The sequence below is a fragment of the Syngnathus scovelli genome, unplaced genomic scaffold, assembly GCF_024217435.2.
Source record: "Syngnathus scovelli strain Florida unplaced genomic scaffold, RoL_Ssco_1.2 HiC_scaffold_27, whole genome shotgun sequence".
Taxonomy (NCBI): Eukaryota; Metazoa; Chordata; class Actinopteri; order Syngnathiformes; family Syngnathidae; genus Syngnathus; species Syngnathus scovelli.
In genome coordinates, this window is record NW_026061362.1 from 746,309 (window position 1) to 771,474 (window position 25,166).

General features: G+C 44.6%; 5 non-coding genes across 5 annotated transcripts; 3 read left to right on the forward strand and 2 right to left on the reverse strand.

Moving 5' to 3' along the window:
- The first annotated feature begins 7,555 nt into the window (after positions 1 to 7,555).
- LOC125993248 (U5 spliceosomal RNA) lies at positions 7,556 to 7,665 on the forward strand. Its single transcript, XR_007490078.1, has one exon. It is a non-coding gene; the product is annotated as a U5 spliceosomal RNA (small nuclear RNA).
- Positions 7,666 to 12,621: 4,956 nt separating this feature from the next.
- Positions 12,622 to 12,703, reverse strand: trnas-gcu (transfer RNA serine (anticodon GCU)). The gene has a single exon. It is a non-coding gene; the product is annotated as a tRNA-Ser (tRNA).
- Positions 12,704 to 14,101: 1,398 nt separating this feature from the next.
- On the forward strand, positions 14,102 to 14,213 carry LOC125993250 (U5 spliceosomal RNA). The gene has a single exon (XR_007490080.1). It is a non-coding gene; the product is annotated as a U5 spliceosomal RNA (small nuclear RNA).
- Positions 14,214 to 18,959: 4,746 nt separating this feature from the next.
- On the reverse strand, positions 18,960 to 19,041 carry trnas-gcu (transfer RNA serine (anticodon GCU)). The gene has a single exon. It is a non-coding gene; the product is annotated as a tRNA-Ser (tRNA).
- A 1,400-nt stretch (positions 19,042 to 20,441) lies between these two features.
- Positions 20,442 to 20,553, forward strand: LOC125993251 (U5 spliceosomal RNA). Its single transcript, XR_007490081.1, has one exon. It is a non-coding gene; the product is annotated as a U5 spliceosomal RNA (small nuclear RNA).
- The last annotated feature ends 4,613 nt before the right edge of the window (positions 20,554 to 25,166 follow it).

A 25,166-nucleotide genomic window follows, 5' to 3' on the forward strand; every position in this document is an offset into this window, starting at 1 on the left:
CTATTTCCCCTAACCCATTCAAAAAAAATGAAAAAATGAAACAATTCCAAGGTCGAAAAGCCTGGTTAGCTCAGTGGGGAGAACATGCGACTCTTAAACTCAGGGCCGTGGGTTCGGTTCCCACATTGGGCATCCTTGCTTGTTGGGAACCGTTAAACAGTCTTATCAAGGCCACACTGAAAACATGGAGTATTTCACATGGCGATGTGGCCTAATGGATAAGGCACCTGACTTCGGATCAGACGATCCCTTTCATAGTCAATTTAACGTGTCATGCTTTGAAATCAAAAACTTGACTTCAGTCTGAACCAACTCTTGACTGATTGATTGAACTTTATTCATCCCACAGCAGGGAAATTCACTTGTCACAGCAGCGCATATCAGTGCAATAATAATACGAGTGCAAGAATAAAACAAGTGCCAGAATTACAAAAAAGGGTAAATAACAGACAAGGATAAACACAAGTGCTGCTAGTAGAGACGAAACACATTCATTTTATCAGGCGGCATGCATGTTGTAAAGTCTGACAGCAGAGGGAATGAAGGACCTGAGGAACCGTTCCTTCCTACACCGAGGGTGCAAAAGTCTGCCGCTAAAGGAGCTGCTCAGGAACCGCACACTCTCATGGAGGTGGTGAGAGGTGTTGTCCATGATGGATTTAAGCTTAATCAACGTCCTCCTCTCACCCACAACCTCAATGGAGTCCAGGGGACAGCCCAGAACAGAGCTCGCTCTTCTGAGCATCTTATTCAGTCCCCCCCTGTCCCGGTCACTACTGCCCCCACCCCAGCAGACCACAGCGTAGATGATGGCCGAGGCCACCATAGAGTCATAGCAGGTCCGGAGGAGAGCCCTGCACACACCGAAGGACCTCAGTCTCCTCAGCAGATGGAGGCGACTCTGGCCCTTTTTGTACAGGATATGGGTGTGATCAGTCCAGTCCAGTCCAGTTTGTTGTTAAGGCGAACACCCAGGAATTTGTAGTTCTCCACTACCTCACTGTCCGATCCCTGGATGTTCATTGGAGTGAAGATGGGTGCTGTCCTCCCGAAGCTCACAATCAACCCCTTCGTCTTGCTGGTGTTGTTCACCTGATGCTGGTTGAGCTCACACCAGCTGACAAAGTCCTTGATGACCAACCTATATTCCAGATCGTTCCCCTCTGCGACATTTCAAACAATGGCCATGTCGTCGGAGAACTTCTGGATTTGGCAGTGTGCGGTGTCGTGGGTAAAGTCTGACGTGAACAGGGTGAAAAGGAAAGGAGCACCCTACCCTGGGGGACACCAGTGCTGCAGTGCACCACGTCGGACTCACTGCGATGTAACCTCACAAACTGCGGCCGGTCGGTGAGGAAGTCCGTTGTCCATGCAGTCAGGCACTGGTCCACACCCGCCTTCTCCATCTTCACCCTAAGCAGTGACGGCTGGATGGTGTTAAAAGCGCTGAAGAAAACAAAGAACATGATCTTCCCAGTGCTCCTGTTGTCCTCCAGGTGAAGCAGTGTTCTGTGCAGTAAATAAATCAATGCATTGTCCACCCCAACACCAGGCAGGTAAGCAAACTGCAGGGGGTCCAGCTGCGCTCCCACTAGTGAACGCAGGTGACCCAGGATGATCCTCTTCATAGTCTTCATCAGGTGGGAAGTCAAGGCAATAGGCCTGAAGTGGTTAGGCTCCTTGGGGCATGGCACCTTTGGTACAGGGACCACGCAGGAGGTCTTCCACAGCACTGGGACCTTGTTCAGGCTCAGGCTTAGGTTGAACAGGTACCTGACCACACCACTCAGCTGGTCCGCACAATCCCTGAGCAGTCTCGGCCAGATGCCGTCTGGGCCCGGGGTCTTCCCTGCTTTGATCTTTCTGAAGTGAACCTGAAGATCTGTAAAGAAGAGGGGGATGTCGGAAGACCGGGGTGATGGAGTGGAGACAGGAGACAGAAGAGTGACTCCGGGGGAGGGGGTTGGTGAGCTGGCGGGGGGGCTGGAGTGTCGAAGGTGGTAGAAAAAGATGCGGAGCGAGGTGAAGGGGTGGGGGGGAGGCGGAATCAAATCTGTTGAAGAACAGATTGAGTTCATGCACCTGTTGGATTTTGTCCACAATTTAGGGAGCGCACTATCTGCGCCTCACGGCAAAAGTCATTGCCAATCACCAGTTATCCAATTTACTCACTGTGTGCTCGTTTGATTTCTTCAGATTTAGGAAAATGCTAAGACACTGAAGCAGAAATCAGACTTACACAGGTTGGTTGAGTTCAATCACAATTCTTGTTCAGAAAGCTCTGTCTTCAGGAAAGTACAATACAGCGCTGGGCCTTTCAAGAGCGCAAAGTCTCCATTCAGAAAAGGCCACCTTCAAGGTTCTTTGGTCAGCTTATATTCAGTCGGCCAGTGTGGGCCGAGTTTGATGGGTGATGAGTCTTTGGGGTGGGGCAAGTTCACAGGAGAGTTTGATTCCATGGGAGTGGATGCTGGTTCGGTGAGAGCTGGTTCCGTGGGGTTGGGTGCTGATTATGGGAGATTCGATTTGTGGGGGCTGTTGTTGTCCTTTCCGTCTTTCAGCCTTGACGATCGTCTTTGGCTTGGCTGTCTCCCTCTGGCACCTGCTGGTTTTATCTCCAAGTGACCTTCCTGTAAACATTCTTGCACATATACTGTTCCACCTCATCCATTCATCATTCTTTCAATTTTGTCATTTTGTACGAAATTATGTGAGCTTTTGGCTGTGACATCATCTACCTATTTATTAATGTTCCCTGACCATGCAAAGTTTGTACTCACCACTTACCATGTTTTTGTTTGTTTGTTCTTTTGATCTCCATGTACTTGCTTACGTCATCATATTCTTAGTTTAATCATGCTTTCAACCATATCTTTTCTTTGTTAGGCAAAATATTTCCCTCTGTCCAGAACGTTCAGTAGTAATCGAAAACTGGTGTCTAGAATTAGTCAAAACATAAGATACAATCAAGTACTGAACATTTTTAGACGACTTTGGCAGTGTCCGTGATTTAGAAAATCATCAGGCATGCATTGAACAGTTCCTTAAGGGTCATTAAGCTATTCAGGCAATATATCAAAAAACATTTGTTATTTCAAAGTGCTCAGAAATATATATATCAGATCATAAAGTTATAAAAACCTTTCTCATTACCACTTATCAAAAATGTCTAGTTATGTCTTCTTTATTGATTTGGTGTGTAGGTATAATTATATGTTTAAAATGTTTCTTTTATTTATTTAATATGTGAATATACTTGTCTGCTTATGTACTTTATTCAATGAGGTTTGAGCCAGAGCTGTGGACTCGGTCGGATTTTTGCACCGAGTCCGGCCTCTTGACCACCGAGTCCGAGTCCGGGTCCCAGTCCGGCTGTCAATTTTTTCCGTTAATTCATGTGACTGCTTCGTCTTTAGTCAAGGCTAATTTAGATCAAAATCTATCAGAACGAACGCAACTGCTTTCACACTGGCTGGTTCGGCTTATATAGGATCCCTTGCTGAGAGGGCGGACGTAAAAGTGAGGCGACGTTCCAATCGGACGTCGGATCGATAACATTTTCCCTGCCCCACCGGAGTTGTGCTAGTTCATAACGTAGATCACTCGAGGCATAGTCATAAATGTACGGTTGACAATTTAACCGATAGAAGTGGATACATTGGAACATAACCTACACTCTAATATATTATTTGACATGGTATTAAATGCGTGGCTTTACAAAAATGGTCATTGAAGCCCACCCTTAGCCCTGAGTGCCATTGGCATGAGGCAAAACGCTTGAAAACACTCTTGCCCAATTAAATAACCATTCTGAAACACGGGACATGTAAGATAATATTTTTTAATCATTAATTACACCATTATAGCTCAGACATTTATCTAAACACAAATAATTAGTGACGACCCCACAACTATCGAAACACATCAATGATATAAGCTGGGTGACATAATCGTCCTTGACATTGGTACATAATGTAAACATTAGCCTAAGTGCAACTCAACGTGGCCGCATTGATCGTAAGCAGGGCTGTGGACAGTATTCCTACTCGCATTCTGAGCAGCATGATGAAAATAAAATTGAACGTGATTTTTTTATTGTCGGACTCGGTGGACTCGGTCAAAATCAGCACCGAGTCTGAGTCCGAGTCCGGCAAAAATGACAGAGTCCGACCGAGTCCGAGTCCCCGAGTCAGAGTCCAAGTCCAGGAATATAGGTACGTTTTGTGTGCCAAATCTTCATTACAGCCAATAGCAGATTTCTGATTAAAGGTACAAAAAGAAAAGCAATGACTATGTGTGTCCGCTGGTTCTTCTCTGCAACACAGGAAGTTTGCATTCACTACAGTTGTGCCCATCGGCAAAAGGCAGCCCCCAACTACCACATGAGTAGCCGACAGGCCTGTTCTAAAACAACTCACTGATGAGGACGTATTATTTTCAAGGAATGTTCTAGAAGTAATCGTTGTTAAAAAAAAAACACATGATGGTGGTTCTTGGAGATCACTGTTTATATATACACACACAAATATATATATTGAGTCTAGGGAGACAAATACACCGCAAACTGTGGGTAGGTGTCAGGTGATGAGCCACAGAAAAAAATCACAGTTGCCACAGAAAGATGACAAGCCTCATTTTGAAGCAGAGCTAAACATCAGGGATGAGAACGGCAAATGAAAAAAAACACTGATATATTGATCAAAACCAGAGCACATTTCTTGGCTTGCTTATCCGAGTCGACAGCATAGACATGGAGACTTTCAAGGCAAGTTACCCCAAGTTGCGCAGCGGTCTGGGTTAGCTACAACAAACATACACCATAAAGGTCAAGCCAGGTGCCGTGCCATATTCAGTAAAAAAAACCAGGAGGATTCCACTACCACTGGTGGGTGAAGTCAAGAGAGAGCTCCAGCGCATGGAAGCTCTGGGCGTCATTAGTCGGGTGAAGGAGCCAACTGATTGGTGTGCCGGCATGGTGGTCGTGCCCCAAAAGGACAAAAGCAGCATTTGAAGACCTAAAGAAAGCTCTGTCCTCTCCTCCGGTGCTGGCTATGTATGACCCGGGCAGAGACACCAAAGTATCTGCTGATGCATCATCATATGGGTTGGGGGGCGTAATTCTTCAGAAATGAGGGGAAGGATGGAAGCCTGTGTCTTACGCATCACGGTCACTCACTCCAACTGAGCAACGATACACACAGGTGGAGAAGGAAGCTCTGGGCCTCACATGGGCCTCATATGGGCCTGTGAACGGTTTCGGGATTTCCTCATTGGAAAGGAGTTTTGCCTGGAGACCGACCATAAACCCCTTCTCATCCTGCTTGGAGCCCAAGCACTGGATCTTTTGCCACAGAGAATCCAGGGTTTCAGGATGAGGGTGATGCGCTACTCATACTCCATCGTGCACGTACCAGGAAAGTCGCTTTGGACAGCAGACACACTTTCACGTGCAACCTGTAAAATGACGCATGTCCACTGATGACCAGGAGCTGATGGAGAGCACAAACATATTTGTGGACTGTGTCACTGAGAGTCTACCTGTCAGCTCATCATATACAGAAAACCTGAAAGAGCAGTTGAAAGCCGACAGTGTCTGCTCGCGTGTCATGACCATGTGCATGGAAGGATGGCCAGCACATGCAAAACAGGAACCAGCGCTAAAAAATGACTGGCCGGAGCGAGCCACATTAACAGTGAAAGATGCTAAAGGACACACGACTGGTAATACCTTCCGCAATGAGGAATGACGTGCTGTTCAAATTACACGAAGGACACTTAGGTGTCCTGGAATGTAAATCACGTGCACGTCAATCTGTGTGGTGGCCGGGACTCAGCCAGCAAGTGAACAAAATGGTACTGAACTGCAGGACATGCATACAAGAGCGACACAACCCAAAAGAGGCACTCGTGCCATCAGGGTGCCCTGAAAGACCTTGGCAAAAGTTAGGAACAGACCTTTCTACACAAGAGGCAGAATAATCCTCTAAGGCAGTGGTTCTTAACCTTTTTGGAGGTACCGAACCCCATCAGGTCCATATGTGCATTCAACAAACCCCTCTTTGGGGGGCGAGTTAAACGAACCCCATCAGTTTCATGTGCACATTCACCGAACCCCTCTATATAGGGGGGGATGACATACCAGCAAATCAGTGTGACTTCTGCTGTTGCCTTTGCAAGAACAGTTCAGATATGCGTTATCACGAATTTACACGATATTCAGGTGTGTTCAGCCATCCGTGGGCGGGGGGGGGGGGGGGGGGGGGGTTAGCGGGGCGGGGGCGGGGCAATGACATACCAGCTCTGCCGAACCCCTGAAGCCGACTCACCTAACGCCTAGGGTTCGATCGAACCCAGGTTAAGAACCACTGCTCTAAGGTCTGACGAGACAAAGGCAGTCTACCCTATGATCCCTGGAAAAAGGGAGATGTGGTATTATCGTATGTTGAAACTATAATATTATATAGTTTGTTATTGGAGGTCTCAAATAATGTTGACAGTTGGGGGCTCTGTGGTGCGCCAGGGGCATTGTACTGCTATGTAAGACATGAGTGGGGAGAAAATAAAAAGTTGCTGAATAAAGAAGTTGCATTCGTGTTCATCTCTACTCCGTATAAACACAACAGTCGTGGACTGCGTTCGCGCTCTCCCCTGGTCTTTCTGATTAAAACAAAAATCACACGCAGTCGTACGTACATGGAGTTTAGGTCTGCGGTGCTGTGACACACTGAATGCTTTTGAGCATGTTATTAACTGTACTATGGAACTGTGCATTTGCTTGCTAAACTGTATTAACCAAATTAGTCAATGCAAAATAATATGGAATTACCACGTTCCTGACTCGTCATATGATATGAACGTATCAAAACCTTTTTGTCGGCTGTAGGTCTGTCTTTTTAAGAATACGCCCGATTGTTGTTCCTCATACATCTCAGTATAGATTTCTAGAAAACAACATTTACTTTCTAAAGTAAATTGACAGATTTATATTCAAATGTCAAATATCGAACGCCACCATCACAGTGGAGGTAAATTACACTCCAAACCATGCCAGCAACGAGAAAAGCCTCAATTATTTGCGACACGAGAGATATAGAGCACTTCTGAAATTTGAGAAATCATTTGAGAAATTACGATCGTATTTTGTTTCCCGATTTGAATAAAGTTATGAAATCACACGTTTTCAAATAAAACACAGAGATGGGATCATTTCCCATTCTCTCATACCAAAAGTACACGTACCAAGACATACAACTGTTTTTACCTTCAATACTCATAATAGACGCCCAATCGATAGGTGACGCTGTTTGAAAGAAGGTTTGATCAGGTACCTACAATCCTGTGCGCCAAAGATGTTTAAAGTACGTAAAAAAGACATTAATGAAAACAAAATACTTGTTTAAACCTTCTATTTAGGTTGAGTCCTTGTAAGTATAGTAAATCTATCAACGTCTATTGTTTGTATTAGAAGGACTGGTTGCTACAATTTGAGTGTGAGACCGCCTGTGAATTTGGTGAGACCAGCAGTGACGTGGCCCGTTTTGACCCAGATTATCAGATCTCTCTTTCTTTTCAGATGGAATAAATCTTTCGCCTTTTACTAAAGATTTCCGTGGGGAGGAACAATAAGAGTCTATCTCTACCCATTCTCACCAACGGTTTGTTAGAATAGGCCTCTTTGGCACCACTTTTATGGTTAAAATTCTCTCTTCTATGATCAGCTCTCTTAATCCCTCAAACCCAAGAACCGAGACTACACTTGATTTTAGCCAAAAGGCCGAGAAGCGATGGAGTATGCGAGTGACGGACTCACTTACAGGCTTCCCCGTCTACCCATTCTCAGCAACGGTTTGTTAGAATAGGCCTCTTTGGCACATGTGATTAGCTGGGTAGCTTGAGCTATGCCGTTATATCGCTGCAACCCTTCTCTTGCTTTATTAGCTTTCTCTTCTCTATGACACCCTTTGCACATATGTAGAAGTCGCTCTCAGTTAAGACTACAAGGTCACACGTCATCACACAGGCTAGGCAGAGTCGCCTCCTTGCAGAAAGGCGGCCCAGAGTAGTATAAGAGCAGGAACCTTGGCGCTGGGAGAGGGACCTTCTTTCGCATCTCGCAGAAAGGGCTCCACAGCTGTGCATCGATCATTCTGGCATACATCAAATAGTTAAACTGTGAAGGCTGCCTCTTGGTAATTACTGTTAGCATATCGAGCATTAAAGATAAAGAACTGGGATCAAACCTAACAGGTTACAGTACGGAACAGAGTGCTGCTCTTCTGGGCACTAATAAATCGGCAAACTTGTCTGATGACTTATTTGTTCACTCTTCTTCACCCGCAGTAATAAATATAGTTCACGAGGCATATATGCTTCCCCTTTCAGCAGTCTCTATCCAAATACACAGTGTAGATACCTATTAAAATGGTAGACCCGATGAACATGAAAGGCAAAGATGGATAATTCGCCAAGAACTTTCCAGGGTCATCATATGTACAACGGCTGCACCGAAAGAGTTGGGCCAGAATAGAGCGGAACTCATGCAGAAGTGCATGAACACCACCTTGCTGAAAGAATAAAACCAACACAATGCATGAATTCACGACAAATGACATACCACCAAATCGGTGTGACTTCTGCTATTGCCTTTGCGAGACCAGTTCAGATATGCTTTATCACGAATTTATAAATCTGGTGTGTTCGGACCTCCGCAGTGGAGGCTCTGCTGAACCCCTGAGACCGACTCACCGAACCCCTAGAGTTTGACCAAATCCAGGTTAAGAACCACTGGTTTAGAGGCAGTTATTTCTGCAAAAGGAGGATCTACTAAATATTGCTGTCATTTTTCTGTTGGAGTTTCCAAATGTATGCACCTGCCTACTTTTGTTTAAATAATGATTGCACCCTGTCTGCAAATCCTATAAACTTCATTTCACTTCTCAAATATCTGTGTTGATCACTGCCATCATCCGCCATGCATGGATTCGGGCCATCTGATTGGTTCCTTTGCCCCCCCATACACACAGGAATTGGTTAGGACTTGATTAGTAAATGCTAGGAATCGTTTTGCCTGTCTGTTCAGAGCAAGAAACAAGCCACTAGCCCCACGGGAAGTTGTCATTTTTTGTAAGCTTGTGTGTATGTAAATTTGTCATGGTCCAACGTAAGACTGTTTAGGGTGAATAAAAAATAACTGCAACAAGTTTATTCTGCTATTAACCAGATTCAAACTGGGGTTGCAGCCGCCTCATTGCTATATTATGGCCAATATGCAGTTGCATGTTTAGGGTCTTTTCTCTAGGAACTTCAGCCACGACACCCAGGCAGACCATGAAAGAATGTCGATGTTAAAATGTTGGTTGAACTATCCAATAACTACGCAGATCCGATGATTCCTAAGACTTGAGATCAGACAAAATTGGAAAGACTATTTTTTGATGGTGTCTGTGAGTTACTTCAACCCAAAAGTTCACATAAATTACACATAGCTAATGTTGACCACAAAATGGTATGTGAGCTGGCCAGGAGTCCTGGAATCTTTTGATTTGTAGACAGATGCGTTATCCATTGCTCCACGAGCCCCACAGGAATATGTGGCTTATAAACTTGTGTGTAACACTTTTGCAAAAATGAAAAACAAAAAAAAAATGGGTGACATTATTTGAATATGCCATGATGCTTTATCCATTGCGCCATTCGCCCTACAAGTTAAGGCTATCGACCGCAAACGTGAGGAAAATCGTCATTGTCCAAAAGATGGCTGTTCAGCAATAGTGAGCAAGGGACAAATTCCACATAGTTATTTGAGTATGCCATGACCCTGATTCGAACCAGGGTTGCTGCAGCCACAACACCGAGTACTAACCACTATATGATCATGGCCAATATGCGCAACTTATTTAACGCTACTGCATACAGGCCATGATCGTGTAGTGGTTAATGGTTGTGTTCCATTCGAATCCGGGTTATGGTATAATCAAATTACTTTGATGAATTTGTCTGCTGGTCACTGTTGCTAAGCAGCCTTCCTTTGGACAATGACAGTTTTCCACACAAGTTTACAGTCGATACAGTCTTGTAGGGTGAGTGGCGCAATGGATGACACATGACGGCAGATTCAAGTGATGAGAATCGAAACAACAGATTCAAGAGACCCAAGGTAAATGAACACAACCCGTTTCGTTTCAATTGACAGCCCATGTGACATGCACCTCAGATGAAATGGGGCTAGTTGATCAACAGCAATGTTTTAACGAAGGGATCATCTGGGAGTTAAACCCCAGACCTCTCACACCCAAAGCAAGATTCATACCCCTAGACCACTGGTGTCAAACTCGAGGCCCGGGGCCAGTTATGGCCCACCGTATCATTTTCTGTGGCCCGCAACGACAAATTGTGCATTAAATCTATGTCATACTAACATTGCAAATTGTCGGAACTTTTAAGAATCTTCTTAAAATTATTTTTGAAATATGTGAAAAGTTTCCACGAGTCTGATTTGAAAAAGCAATTATTTGTCAGTTTGTTTTGTAGCTTATACTGTATATAATATGAGGCGTTTATTTATTTGGGTTGACAGTCATAATGGCCCATCGAGGGAAACTTTGACTACAATGTGGCCCGCGACAAAAATGAGTTTGACACCCCTGCCCTAGACCAACGAGCCTCAAAGAAAGCTTGCAGACCATGGTACATTCTGTGTAACATTGGCCTGTCATATGAGAAAGGACTCATATGTGAGGTTGCTGTTTGTGGACTTCAGCTCTGCCTTCAACACCATTGTGCCGCAGCGACTCATCTGCAAACTCGATGAGCTGGGCCTCAGTACCTCCCTCTGCAACTGGATACTGGACTTCCTCTGTCAGAGGCCTCAGGTGGTGCGTGTTGGCGACAAAATCTCCGCCAGCATCACGCTGAGCACGGGGGCCCCCCAGGGCTGCGTGCTCAGTCCATTGCTCTTCACCCTGCTGACGCATGACTGCACTGCGACCTACAGCGACAACCACATAGTGAAGTTTGCTGACGACACGACTCTGGTGGGTCTCGTCACGAAAGGCGACGAGACTCGGTACAGGTCGGAAGTTGACCTTCTGACCACGTGGTGCAGGGACAACAACCTCCTGCTGAACGTCAATAAGACCAAGGAAATCATTGTTGACTTCCGGAAGGGTCACACAACACACCTGCCGCTGATCATCGACGGTGCTGTGGTGGAGAGGGTGAGCTGCACCAAGTTCCTGGGGGTGCACATCAGTGAGGACCTCTCCTGGTCCGCAAACACCTCGTCACTGGCAAAGAAAGCTCAGCGCCGCCTGTACTTCCTGCGGAAGCTCAGGCGTGCATGTGCTCCTCAGGCAGTCCTGTCTACATTCTACCATGGCACCATTGAGAGCGTCCTCACCAGTTGCATCGCTGTCTGGGGTGGTAACTGCACTGAACAGAACTTGAAGGCCCTGCAGCGCATAGTGAATACGGCTGGTAAGACTATTGGTGCTTCGCTCCCCTCCCTGAAGGACATTTACACCTCCCATCTCGCCCGCAAGGCAACCTCGATTGCCAGAGATGTGAGTCACCCGGCTCACTCTTTGTTTGACCTTCTGCCCTCTGGGAAGAGGTACAGGAGCCTGCGCTCCCGCACCACCAGACTCGCCAACAGCTTCTTTCTCCAGGCTGTTAGGGCCCTGAACTCGCTACCCCCTTCTGCGTAGCGTGCGGCACTGTTGCGCTATTTTCGGGAATGTCTGCTGTACGCGCACTTGCTCCTTTTTTTTCTGCTCCTCTTATTTATTTATTTATTTATTTATTTATTTATTTATTTATTTATTTATTTATTTATTTATTTATTTATTTATTTATTATTGTTGTGTTATTTATTCATTATTTATTCAGCACGCTTTTGTTATACTTGTTTACTTGTTTGTCTGTTGTGAGCCATGTCTTGTCACCGTGGGATAGGGGGGAACGAAATTTCGGTTTCTTTGTGTGTCTTTGGCATGTGGAGAAATTGACAATAAAGCTGACTTTGACTTTGACTTTGACTCCACACAACGATAGACAACAGTGTTTCAAAGAAGAGCTCGTCCGGGAGTTTAACCCGGGCAATCAAAGAACCCTAGGCGAGAATCATTCCCCTGCACCAATGAGCCCCATAGTAGACCAGCTGACCCCATTACATTCCAGCAGAATTTCAAAGATTCTCCCAGAAGGTAAACTTAAAAACACATGGAAGAACACACACAGGTGAAAAAAATGTTTCCTGCTCAGCTTGTGGCCAAAGATTCTCAGAGAAAGGAAGCTTGAAAAGACACACAACAACCCACACTGGTAAGAACCCTTTTTCCTGCTCAGTTTGTGGCCAAAGATTCTCTCAGAAGGTAAATTTAGAAACACATGTAAGAACACACACAGGTGAAAAGCCTTTTTCTTACTCAGTTTGTGGCCAAAGATTCTCAGAGATGGGAAACTTCAAAAGACACATAAGAACCCACACTGGTGAGAAAAACCTTTTGCCTGCTCAGTTTGTGGTCAAAGATTCTCAGAGAAGCGACAGTTCAAAACACATACACAGGTAAGAACCCTCTTTCCTGTTTAGTTTGTGGCAAATATTCTCTCAAAGCAAGCCTTCGACAAGGATGGGATTTGAACCCATGCGTGCAGAGCACAACGAATTAGCAATCCATCGCCTTAACCTCTCGGCCACCTCGTCTTGTGTTGATAAGTCATGTTACGTATGTTGTGCCAAGATACTTTGGATGTGAATGAAACCGACGAGGATGTGATATGAAATGATGAGTGGAGAGCACAATGGAGTAGCAACCCATCGCCTAAATATTTCAGCGATCGCATCTCATGCATGAGTTGAATAGGCGACGTGATATGGTATGTACGGTGTAGTATAAGCCGCAAGGTAAAATGATACGATACTTTAGATGTGTAACGAAGAAAAGGTAAGCCACAAAATAAGTGACACTGTAAACAAAGCAAAACGTTTTTTCAATGTTGTCTCACCCCAAATCTTTGGGATCATCGGATCTGCACAGTTGGATAGTTCCACCGACATTTTAACATCAACATTCTTTCATGGGTGTCTTGGCTGAAGATCCTAAAGAAAAGACCCTAAACTTATTGTATGCGATTGCATATTGGTCATGATCGTATAGTGTTGTGGCCGTAGCATCACCGGAACGAATCTGGGTCATGGCGTCAGTAAATTACCTTGCTGAATTTGTCCGTTGTTCACTGTTGCCAAACAGCCTTCTGTTGAACGCAGGCTTCCAGACATTACGTCCACCTATGTTTTAACATCAACTTTATTTCATAAAGTTCTTCCAAATTCATCTTGGTGAAACTCCCTCCTTCAGGTGTTCCCATCTTTTTTTAGGCCTGGCTGCCACGAGGCAGCGGTAGAAACAAAATATGACCCTGAAAGGGCACGCCCAAACCGGCTATGATATTAATCAGAATTCGTTCATCACTAAAATGCAGTCCTCAGGTCCATGTCATATTCGCTACCAATCGGAATGTAACGGACAGATTTATATTCAAATGTCAAATCTCGAACGCCACCGTCGCAGTGGAGGTGAATTACACTCCAAATTCACCTCCACTGCAACGACAAAAGCCTCAATTATTTGCGACACGAGAGATATAGAGCACTTCTGAAATTTGAGAAATAATTTGAGAAATTACGATCGTATTTTCTTTCCCGATTTGTGTCGTTATGAAATCACATGTTTTCAAATAAAACACAGATATGGGATCATTTCCCATTCTCTGATATCAAAAGTACACGTACCAAGACATACAACTGTTTTTACCTTCAATACTCAAAATAGACGCCCAATCGCTGTTTGAAAGAATGTGTTCGATCAGGTACCTACAATCCTGTGCGCCAACAATGTTTTAAGTAAAAAAGACATTAATGAACACAAAATACTCGTTCGTTTAAACCTTCTATTTAGGTTGAGGCCTTCTAAGTATAGTAAATCTATGAACGTCTATTGTTTGTATTAGAAGGAATGGTTGCTGCAATTTGAGTGTGAGACCGCCTGTGAATTTGGTGAGACCAGCAGTGGGGTGGCCCGTTTTCACCCAGATTATCAGCTCATTCTTTTTTCTCTTCAGATCGAATAAATCGTTCGCCTTTTACTAAAGATTTCCGTGGGGAGGAACAATAAGAGTCTATCTCTAGCCATTCTCACCAACGGTTTGTTAGAATAGGCCTCTTTGGCACATGTGTTTAGCTGGGTAGCTTGAGCTATGCCGTTATATCGCTGCAACCCTTCTCTTGCTTTATTAGCTTTCTCTTCTCTATGACACCCTTTGCACATATGTAGAATTCGCTCTCAGTTAAGACGACAAGGTCACACGTTATCATACAGATTAGGCAGAGTCGCCTCCTTGCAGGAAGGCGGCCCAGAGTAGTATAAGAGCAGGAACCTTGGCGCTGAGAGAGGGACCTTCTTTCGCATCTGGCAGAAAGGGCTCCACAGCTGTGCATCGATCATTCTGGCATACATTAAAGAGTTAAACTGTGAAGGCTGCCTCTTGGTAATTGCTGTTAGCATATCGAGCATTAAAGATAAAGAACCGGGAACAAACCTAGCAGGTTACAGTACGGAACAGAGTGCTGCTCTTCTGGGCACTAATAAATCGGCAAGCTTGTCTGCTGACTTATTTGTTCACTCTTCTTCACCCGCAGTAATGCATGTAGTTCACGAGGCATATGTGTCCCCTTTCAGCAGTCTCTATCCAAATACACAGTGTAGGTACCTATTAAAAGGGTAGTCCCGATGAACATGAAAGGCAAAGATTGATCATTCGCAAAGAACTTTCCATGGTCATCATATGTACGAAAGAGTTGGGCCAGAAGACTAGAGCGGAACTTATGCAGAAGTGCATGGACACCACCTTGTTGAAAGAATAAAACCAACACAATGCATGAATTCACGACAAATGATATACCAGCAAATCAGTAGTACTTCTGCTGTTGCCTTTGCGAGACCAGTTCAGATATGCGTTATCACGAATTTATAAATCAGGTGTGTTCGGACCTCCGCAGTGGAGGGAGGCTCTGCTAAACCCCTGAGACCGACTCACCGAACCCCTAGAGTTTGACCGAATCCAGGTTAAGAACCACTGGTTCAGAGGCTGTTATTTCTGCAAAAGGAGGAACTACTAAATATTGATGTCATTTTTCTGTTGGGGTTTCCAAATGTATGCGCCTGCCTACTTTTGTTTAAATAATGATTGTACACTGTCTGCAAATCCTATAAACTTCATTTCAATTCTCAAATATCACTGTGTTGATCACTGCCGTCATCGGCCATGCATGGATTCGGGCCATCTGATTGGTTCCTTTGCCCCCCCCCCCTCCCCCATACACACACAGGAATTGGTTAGGACTTGATTAGTAAGTGTTAGGAATCGTTTTGGCTGTCCGTTCAGAGCAAGGAACGAGCCACTAGCCCCACGGGAAGTTGTCATTTTCTGTAAGCTTGCGTGTATGTAAATTTGTCATGGTCCAACGTAAGACTGTTGAGGGTGAATAAAAAATAACTGCAACAAGTTCATTCGGCTATTAACCAGATTCAAACTGGGGTTGCAGCCGCCTCAATGCTATATTATGGCCAACATGCAGTTGCATGTTTAGGGTCTTTTCTCTAGGATCTTCAGCCACGACACTCAAGCAGACCATGAAAGATTGTTGATGTTAAAATGTTGGTGGAACTATCCAATAACTACGCAGATCCGATGATCCCTAAGTCTCGAGATGAGACAAAATTGGAAAGACTATTGGTTGACAGTGTCTGTGAGTTACTTCAACCCAATAGTTCACAGAAATTACACATAGCTAATGTTGACCACAAAATGGCATGTGAGCTGGCCAGGAGTCCTGGAATCTTCTGATCTGTAGACAGATGCGTTCGTTATCCATTGCTCCACGAGCCCCACGGGAATATGTGGCTTGTAAGCTTTTGCAAAAAATGAAAATAAAAAATGGGTGACATTATTTGAATACGCCATGATGCTTTATCCATTGCGCCACTCGCCCTACAAGTTAAGGCTATCGACCGCAAACGTGTGGAAAATCGTCATTGTCCAAAAGATGGCTGTTTAGCAATAGTAAGAAAGGGACAAATTCCACACAGTAATTGGAGTGTGCCATGACTCGGATTCGAACCGGGGTTGCTGCAGCCACAACGCAGAGTACTAACCACTATACGATCATGGCCAACATGTGCATCTAATTAACGCTACTGCGTACAGGCCATGATCGTGTAGTGGTTAATGTTCGATTCGAATCCGGGTTATGGTATAATCAAATGACCTTGTTGAATTTGTCTGCTGGTCACTGTTGCTAAACAGCCTTCCTTTGGACAATGACAGTTTTCCACACAAGTTTACAGTCGATACAGTCTTGTAGGGTGAGTGGCGCAATGGATGACACATGACGGCAGATTCAAGTGATGAGAATCGAAACAACAGATTCAAGAGACCCAAGGTAAATGAACACAACCTGTTTCGTTTCAATTGACAGCCCATGTGACATGCACCTCAGATGAAATGGGGCTAGTTGATCAACAGCAATGTTTTAACGAAGGGATCATCTGGGAGTTAAACCCCAGACCTCTCACACCCAAAGCAAGATTCATACCCCTATACCACTGGTGTCAAACTCGAGGCCCGGGGGCCAGTTATGGCCCACCGTATCATTTTCTGTGGCCCGCAACGACAAATTGTGCATTAAATCTATGTCATACTAACATTGCAAATTGTCGGAACTTTTAAGAATCTTCTTAAAATTATTTTTGAAATATGTGAAAAGTTTCCACGAGTCTGATTTGAAAAAGCAATTATTTGTCAGTTTGTTTTGTAGCTTATACTGTATATAATATGAGGCGTTTATTTATTTGGGTTGACAGTCATAATGGCCCATCGAGGGAAACTTTGACTACAATGTAGCCCGCGACAAAAATGAGTTTGACACCCCTGCCCTAGACCAACGAGCCTCAAAGAAAGCTTGCAGACCATGGTACATTCTGTGTAACATTGGCCTGTCATATGAGAAAGGACTCATATGTGAGGTTGCTGTTTGTGGACTTCAGCTCTGCCTTCAACACCATTGTGCCGCAGCGACTCATCTGCAAACTCGATGAGCTGGGCCTCAGTACCTCCCTCTGCAACTGGATACTGGACTTCCTCTGTCAGAGGCCTCAGGTGGTGCGTGTTGGCGACAAAATCTCCGCCAGCATCACGCTGAGCACGGGGGCCCCCCAGGGCTGCGTGCTCAGTCCATTGCTCTTCACCCTGCTGACGCATGACTGCACTGCGACCTACAGCGACAACCACATAGTGAAGTTTGCTGACGACACGACTCTGGTGGGTCTCATCACGAAAGGCGACGAGACTCGGTACAGGTCGGAAGTTGACCTTCTGACCACGTGGTGCAGGGACAACAACCTCCTGCTGAACGTCAATAAGACCAAGGAAATCATTGTTGACTTCCGGAAGGGTCACACAACACACCTGCCGCTGATCATCGACGGTGCTGTGGTGGAGAGGGTGAGCTGCACCAAGTTCCTGGGGGTGCACATCAGTGAGGACCTCTCCTGGTCCGCAAACACCTCGTCACTGGCAAAGAAAGCTCAGCGCCGCCTGTACTTCCTGCGGAAGCTCAGGCGTGCATGTGCTCCTCAGGCAGTCCTGTCTACATTCTACCATGGCACCATTGAGAGCGTCCTCACCAGTTGCATCGCTGTCTGGGGTGGTAACTGCACTGAACAGAACTTGAAGGCCCTGCAGCGCATAGTGAATACGGCTGGTAAGACTATTGGTGCTTCGCTCCCCTCCCTGAAGGACATTTACACCTCCCATCTCGCCCGCAAGGCAACCTCGATTGCCAGAGATGTGAGTCACCCGGCTCACTCTTTGTTTGACCTTCTGCCCTCTGGGAAGAGGTACAGGAGCCTGCGCTCCCGCACCACCAGACTCGCCAACAGCTTCTTTCTCCAGGCTGTTAGGGCCCTGAACTCGCTACCCCCTTCTGCGTAGCGTGCGGCACTGTTGCACTATTTTCGGGAATGTCTGCTGTACGCGCACTTGCTCCTTTTTTTTCTGCTCCTCTTATTTATTTATTTATTTATTTATTTATTTATTTATTTATTTATTTATTTATTTATTTATTTATTTATTATTGTTGTGTTATTTATTCATTATTTATTCAGCACGCTTTTGTTATACTTGTTTACTTGTTTGTCTGTTGTGAGCCATGTCTTGTCACCGTGGGATAGGGGGGAACGGAATTTCGGTTTCTTTGTGTGTCTTTGGCATGTGGAGAAATTGACAATAAAGCTGACTTTGACTTTGACTTTGACTCCACACAACGATAGACAACAGTGTTTCAAAGAAGAGCTCGTCCGGGAGTTTAACCCGGGCAATCAAAGAACCCTAGGCGAGAATCATTCCCCTGCACCAATGAGCCCCATAGTAGACCAGCTGACCCCATTACATTCCAGCAGAATTTCAAAGATTCTCCCAGAAGGTAAACTTAAAAACACATGGAAGAACACACACAGGTGAAAAAAATGTTTCCTGCTCAGCTTGTGGCCAAAGATTCTCAGAGAAAGGAAGCTTGAAAAGACACACAACAACCCACACTGGTAAGAACCCTTTTTCCTGCTCAGTTTGTGGCCAAAGATTCTCTCAGAAGGTAAATTTAGAAACACATGCAAGAACACACACAGGTGAAAAGCCTTTTTCTTACTCAGTTTGTGGCCAAAGATTCTCAGAGATGGGAAACTTCAAAAGACACACAAGAACCCACACTGGTGAGAAAAACCTTTTGCCTGCTCAGTTTGTGGTCAAAGATTCTCAGAGAAGCAACAGTTCAAAACACATACACAGGTAAGAACCCTCTTTCCTGTTTAGTTTGTGGCAAATATTCTCTCAAAGCAAGCCTTCGACAAGGATGGGATTTGAACCCATGCGTGCAGAGCACAACGAATTAGCAATCCATCGCCTTAACCTCTCGGCCACCTCGTCTAGTGTTGATAAGTCATGTTACGTATGTTGTGCCAAGATACTTTGGATGTGAATGTGAAACCGACGAGGATGTGATATGAAATGATGAGTGGAGAGCACAATGGAGTAGCAACCCATCGCCTAAATATTTCAGCGATCGCATCTCATGCATGAGTTGAATAGGCGACGTGATATGGTATGTACGGTGTAGTATAAGCCGCAAGGTAAAATGATACGATACTTTAGATGTGTAACGAAGAAAAGGTAAGCCACAAAATAAGTGACACTGTAAACAAAGCAAAACGTTTTTTCAATGTTGTCTCACCCCAAATCTTTGGGATCATCGGATCTGCACAGTTGGATAGTTCCACCGACATTTTAACATCAACATTCTTTCATGGGTGTCTTGGCTGAAGATCCTAAAGAAAAGACCCTAAACTTATTGTATGCGATTGCATATTGGTCATGATCGTATAGTGTTGTGGCCGTAGCATCACCGGAACGAATCTGGGTCATGGCGTCAGTAAATTACCTTGCTGAATTTGTCCGTTGTTCACTGTTGCCAAACAGCCTTCTGTTGAACGCAGGCTTCCAGACATTACGTCCACCTATGGTTTAACATCAACTTTATTTCATAAAGTTCTTCCAAATTCATCTTGGTGAAACTCCCTCCTTCAGGTGTTCCCATCTTTTTTTAGGCCTGGCTGCCACGAGGCAGCGGTAGAAACAAAATATGACCCTGAAAGGGCACGCCCAAACCGGCTATGATATTAATCAGAATTCGTTCATCACTAAAATGCAGTCCTCAGGTCCATGTCATATTCGCTACCAATCGGAATGTAACGGACAGATTTATATTCAAATGTCAAATCTCGAACGCCACCGTCGCAGTGGAGGTGAATTACACTCCAAATTCACCTCCACTGCAACGACAAAAGCCTCAATTATTTGCGACACGAGAGATATAGAGCACTTCTGAAATTTGAGAAATCATTTGAGAAATTACGATCGTATTTTCTTTCCCGATTTGTGTCGTTATGAAATCACATGTTTTCAAATAAAACACAGATATGGGATCATTTCCCATTCTCTGATATCAAAAGTACACGTACCAAGACATACAACTGTTTTTACCTTCAATACTCAAAATAGACGCCCAATCGCTGTTTGAAAGAATGTGTTCGATCAGGTACCTACAATCCTGTGCGCCAACAATGTTTTAAGTAAAAAAGACATTAATGAACACAAAATACTCGTTCGTTTAAACCTTCTATTTAGGTTGAGGCCTTCTAAGTATAGTAAATCTATGAACGTCTATTGTTTGTATTAGAAGGAATGGTTGCTGCAATTTGAGTGTGAGACCGCCTGTGAATTTGGTGAGACCAGCAGTGGGGTGGCCCGTTTTCACCCAGATTATCAGCTCATTCTTTTTTCTCTTCAGATCGAATAAATCGTTCGCCTTTTACTAAAGATTTCCGTGGGGAGGAACAATAAGAGTCTATCTCTAGCCATTCTCACCAACGGTTTGTTAGAATAGGCCTCTTTGGCACATGTGTTTAGCTGGGTAGCTTGAGCTATGCCGTTATATCGCTGCAACCCTTCTCTTGCTTTATTAGCTTTCTCTTCTCTATGACACCCTTTGCACATATGTAGAATTCGCTCTCAGTTAAGACGACAAGGTCACACGTTATCATACAGATTAGGCAGAGTCGCCTCCTTGCAGGAAGGCGGCCCAGAGTAGTATAAGAGCAGGAACCTTGGCGCTGAGAGAGGGACCTTCTTTCGCATCTGGCAGAAAGGGCTCCACAGCTGTGCATCGATCATTCTGGCATACATTAAAGAGTTAAACTGTGAAGGCTGCCTCTTGGTAATTGCTGTTAGCATATCGAGCATTAAAGATAAAGAACCGGGAACAAACCTAGCAGGTTACAGTACGGAACAGAGTGCTGCTCTTCTGGGCACTAATAAATCGGCAAGCTTGTCTGCTGACTTATTTGTTCACTCTTCTTCACCCGCAGTAATGCATGTAGTTCACGAGGCATATATGTGTCCCCTTTCAGCAGTCTCTATCCAAATACACAGTGTAGGTACCTATTAAAAGGGTAGTCCCGATGAACATGAAAGGCAAAGATTGATCATTCGCAAAGAACTTTCCATGGTCATCATATGTACGAAAGAGTTGGGCCAGAAGACTAGAGCGGAACTTATGCAGAAGTGCATGGACACCACCTTGTTGAAAGAATAAAACCAACACAATGCATGAATTCACGACAAATGATATACCAGCAAATCAGTAGTACTTCTGCTGTTGCCTTTGCGAGACCAGTTCAGATATGCGTTATCACGAATTTATAAATCAGGTGTGTTCGGACCTCCGCAGTGGAGGGAGGCTCTGCTAAACCCCTGAGACCGACTCACCGAACCCCTAGAGTTTGACCGAATCCAGGTTAAGAACCACTGGTTCAGAGGCTGTTATTTCTGCAAAAGGAGGAACTACTAAATATTGATGTCATTTTTCTGTTGGGGTTTCCAAATGTATGCGCCTGCCTACTTTTGCTTAAATAATGATTGTACACTGTCTGCAAATCCTATAAACTTCATTTCAATTCTCAAATATCACTGTGTTGATCACTGCCGTCATCGGCCATGCATGGATTCGGGCCATCTGATTGGTTCCTTTGCCCCCCCCCCCTCCCCCATACACACACAGGAATTGGTTAGGACTTAATTAGTAAGTGTTAGGAATCGTTTTGGCTGTCCGTTCAGAGCAAGGAACGAGCCACTAGCCCCACGGGAAGTTGTCATTTTCTGTAAGCTTGCGTGTATGTAAATTTGTCATGGTCCAACGTAAGACTGTTGAGGGTGAATAAAAAATAACTGCAACAAGTTCATTCGGCTATTAACCAGATTCAAACTGGGGTTGCAGCCGCCTCAATGCTATATTATGGCCAACATGCAGTTGCATGTTTAGGGTCTTTTCTCTAGGATCTTCAGCCACGACACTCAAGCAGACCATGAAAGATTGTTGATGTTAAAATGTTGGTGGAACTATCCAATAACTACGCAGATCCGATGATCCCTAAGTCTCGAGATGAGACAAAATTGGAAAGACTATTGGTTGACAGTGTCTGTGAGTTACTTCAACCCAATAGTTCACAGAAATTACACATAGCTAATGTTGACCACAAAATGGCATGTGAGCTGGCCAGGAGTCCTGGAATCTTCTGATCTGTAGACAGATGCGTTCGTTATCCATTGCTCCACGAGCCCCACGGGAATATGTGGCTTGTAAGCTTTTGCAAAAAATGAAAATAAAAATAAAAAATGGGTGACATTATTTGAATACGCCATGATGCTTTATCCATTGCGCCACTCGCCCTACAAGTTAAGGCTATCGACCGCAAACGTGTGGAAAATCGTCATTGTCCAAAAGATGGCTGTTTAGCAATAGTAAGAAAGGGACAAATTCCACACAGTAATTGGAGTGTGCCATGACTCGGATTCAAACCGGGGTTGCTGCGGCCACAACGCAGAGTACTAACCACTATACGATCATGGCCAACATGTGCATCTTATTAACGCTACTGCGTACAGGCCATGATCGTGTAGTGGTTAATGTTCGATTCGAATCCGGGTTATGGTATAATCAAATGACCTTGTTGAATTTGTCTGCTGGTCACTGTTGCTAAACAGCCTTCCTTTGGACAATGACAGTTTTCCACACAAGTTTACAGTCGATACAGTCTTGTAGGGTGAGTGGCGCAATGGATGACACATGACGGCAGATGTTAGAGATTTGCTTACTCCAACTTATTTTGCAAGAACCACAAGGAGACAGGCAAGTTCTTTTAGACACCTGCAGGTGGAGAGTTCACTCGCTACAGGAATGAAGTCTAAAAGTCTCCTCCCTGCAAGGGCATATTTATTAGGAGGAACAGAGTGGGGGTGGGAGTGGACAGGTTTGGTGAACCCCCGGCCTCTGATAAGATCAGAGCAGGGGGTGTTTTACACTATTGTGGGAAACAGACTCTGCATTGTGAGGGCCAGACGTGATTGATTTAATTATTACATTGTGAGGGCCAGACAGGATTGATTTAATCATTACAGTCTACATTCCAACATAATCCTATGATAAAGATAACCTGGAAAACCCTAACATCTCCCTCCTGTTTTATCATATGATTATGCTACCCCAAACAACAAAGACAAGTAAGAAAAAAACACATATATATGTATAATGAAGAAAGAAGAATAGGAAAAATAAAAACAACAAACAATGATAGCAACACTTTCCAGTGAAGATGAGGCATTACCTTAATACCCCAGATCAAACTTATTGTGTAAGCGAAAAACCTGCTGGCCAGATGTTATTAGCAGGAAAATTCTTACACGGTCCCTTTGCCTAAGACGACCAGAATGCTATCAATAAAAAACAAAAACACAGAAACAGTACATCATTGTATCCATCACTTGCGAAGCATTTTCGATGGTCAAATCATCAAGTTTCTGTAAAACATGCTCAACAGAACAGCATCTACGCAATCCACGTCTCATTATCATTATCACGTCTGTCACGTCTAAGAAGTTGTATATGTGCTCGTGTTTTCGTCAGCTGATGATGTTCTAGTCTGTAGGTGAGGTCTGTCACACACACTGGCGCACACACTCTTGTCCAGTTGGCAGGCAGCATCGGACAACTCCTGTGACCACAAAACCATGATCCGTACTGAACAGGCACGTGCACTCATAGGATGCAGGTGGGGCAGTGCCTCTGAACTTCTGGCTGAAGTAGGTCCCGTCCGATGGTGCAGCCATGTTGGTAGTAGAGCCCTTACACCTTGAAAACGGCTCTCTCATCCTGGCACACAGCGGTGATGTCCAAAGCTCCCATCCAGTTTCCTCCTGGAGAGCAGTCGTCGTTAATGCATTTGTGGGTCCTGCAACCTTGGGTGCAACATGTGTAGTCAGCAAGACTTGGAATGGTCCCTCCCGTCGTGGCTGGCCCAGTTCCTTCCTTTGATGACCTCGATGTAGACCCAGTCTACTGGATTTATGGGGTTGTCGACCTGTGAGGAGGAAAGATCAAGCGGCAGTAAATTTGTCTTTGACACAGTTTGAGCGTCCTGATCATATAATCTGCCAAGGACTGCTCTTCATCTGTTGTTTGCAACTCTCGTAGTCAATTGTAGTGCCCATTTAACTGGCAAATAGGAATGTTTGCGGGAAGAGTTTGAACACTTCCTAATGATTCCCTTTAACCAAAAACTATTTATGACAGGGGCGTTCCCATTTATTGCCTCCTGGTTTAAAAGAGATTGTCTTATCCATGCCTTCTTTGTCCTCACACGCTCGCACCCACACAGGGTGTGAACACACACACACACACACACACACACACACACACACACACACACACACACACACACACACACACACACACACACACACGCACCCACGCAGACAAAGAGATTCTAATCCATCTCTCATGTAGCTTCTCTTGATAGAATCTCCTGTTGGTAACTGTATAGCAGACGTTTTAGCATATAATCCCATACTCTGCTCTCTCACTTCTACTTTTTCATGTCGGTGCAGTCGTAGGTGGCCCCTATTGCAGTCATTGTCTTGTTAACTGTCGCCTTGTGACTCCTATGCATGACTGTGTGAATGTCAAAAATTGAACGTACCTAACTTTCTGACCATCCAACCTCCACTGTGGTATAAAAACCCTTACTATTGTATTGAGTAGGTACATTGAGCAACCTAGCTTCCTCCTGACTGCCAAATGTCCTGTTCTAAAATTTATATAACTCGACCTCTACGTCTTAAGCTTGATGAGCCAAAATATAAGATCTTGCTCTTGTTTCCTACCGTTTTAGCCTATTTGTTTTATCCAAATCCGTTCAATCTCTGATTATAATCTGTAGCCCTACGTATTTTTCAAATTTCTATTTATTTATTTATTTATCAAATCTCCTCAGTTCTGTCAAACTCAGTGCACAATGAACCTCCCTTCCACTTTGAACCAAGCTCCACCAAATTTGGGAACGCCGTAGCAAGGAGTGCGATTTGGTTGTCGGACACTCCAAGTCCATATCTTTTTGCCGCACTTCACCCTATCAAGTTGGTGTTCTTTTGTTGTTGCTTCA